This window comes from Limulus polyphemus, unplaced genomic scaffold, assembly GCF_000517525.1.
Source record: "Limulus polyphemus unplaced genomic scaffold, Limulus_polyphemus-2.1.2 Scaffold2661, whole genome shotgun sequence".
Classification (NCBI taxonomy): Eukaryota; Metazoa; Arthropoda; class Merostomata; order Xiphosura; family Limulidae; genus Limulus; species Limulus polyphemus.
Genome location: NW_013668271.1, coordinates 141,201 through 142,511, shown reverse-complemented (window position 1 = coordinate 142,511; position 1,311 = coordinate 141,201). Strand labels below are relative to the sequence as shown.

Below are 1,311 nucleotides of genomic sequence, written 5' to 3'. Positions count from 1 at the left end.
TCTGTGGGTTTGTTCACTGCATATTGAAAGTACGGGCCTTTTGCTATTTATTGAACAATTGTGAAAGAGAGTACGTTATAAATGTTTACTTAGGAAATATATTTCAGTAATACTAAATAAATAAGTTTAAAATAACTAGTAATTTGCTCTTATGAGAATGAATAATAAAATCTATACAACAACGAACTTGCATGTGAAAACACTTTATTATCTTAGTTGCCACAATGTAGGTGGCTCGTCGAAACATTAATTATCAAATGTTAACACAACATGAAAGATTTAATCTTACTTACACGAGCAAAATTATTATAGTGAAGGTATTATTAATTTTTTTTTACAAGATCATTTTTGTAACAGAGGTCGTATCTAGTCGAACAGGTTATCAATAAATATGCTTTGGACGACATATATATATATTTACCCTGGCACTCTCAGCTAAGTTTTATATCTTCCAGTCAACCACTGTTGCGGTACAGGATTGTGACGAAGCTGAGCGCCTAAAAACAAACGATTCTGAATACTTCTTTAAGCAGCTACGTACTCAAGGGCAAAGTAGAAATGTCACGACTTGCTTAACTTCTGAAAATCAGTCAGCTATTCCTGAAATAAAAGATCAATTAATGTGTAATTGTGTCTTAATCTGTTACGCATTTTACATTTCTAAAGTAGAAAACAAGTCAGACTTATTTTAATACTCCAACCGAAACCTTTAGTTTCGCTACTTGCATGACGAGAATTCGTTTTTATATAAATATTTTATTTTGTTTGTTGTTAATCATAAAGTTACAAAATGGGCTATCTGTGTTATGCCCACCATGAGTATCGAGACCCAATTTTTTTAGTGTTATAAGATCTCAGACTTACCCCAGAGCCGCCGGAGGGTATATGAAGAAAAATAGAAGCAGAACAATGATTTGGTTTAAAAACACCAAAGGTGTTAATAAAGTGTTGTTTGTATGAATTCAAAAAGAAATTAGGTTTGGTGTTTTCAAGCTTTTATGAGAAATAACATAATGTACTTTTAAACTGAAACTATTTTATATATGAAACCATGTAGTTCCCTGGTCGGTCAGCGGTAAGTTTGTGGACTTGCAACGATAAAAGGCCCGGCATGGCCAGGTGGTTAGGGCGCTTGACTCGCAATCTGTGGGTCGCGGATTCGAATCTCCGTCCCACCAAACATGATCGCCCTCTCAGCCGTGGGAGCGTTATAATGTCAAGCCCAGTATTCGTTGGTAAAAGAGTAGCCCAAGAGTTGGCGGTGGGTTTTGATGACTAGCTGCCTTCCCTCTAGTCTTTCACTGTTAAATT

General features: G+C 35.5%; 1 protein-coding gene across 1 annotated transcript in view; it reads right to left on the bottom strand.

Annotated features, from left to right (window-relative positions):
• Window positions 1-304: 304 nt before the first annotated feature.
• Window positions 305-1,311, bottom strand: part of LOC111087801 (muscle segmentation homeobox-like) — a 31,166-nt gene continuing 30,159 nt past the window's right edge. Inside the window, exon 3 of the mRNA XM_022395760.1 lies at window positions 305-600. The gene's annotated coding sequence lies outside the window, so the exon portion shown is untranslated. The remainder of the gene's footprint in view (window positions 601-1,311) is intronic.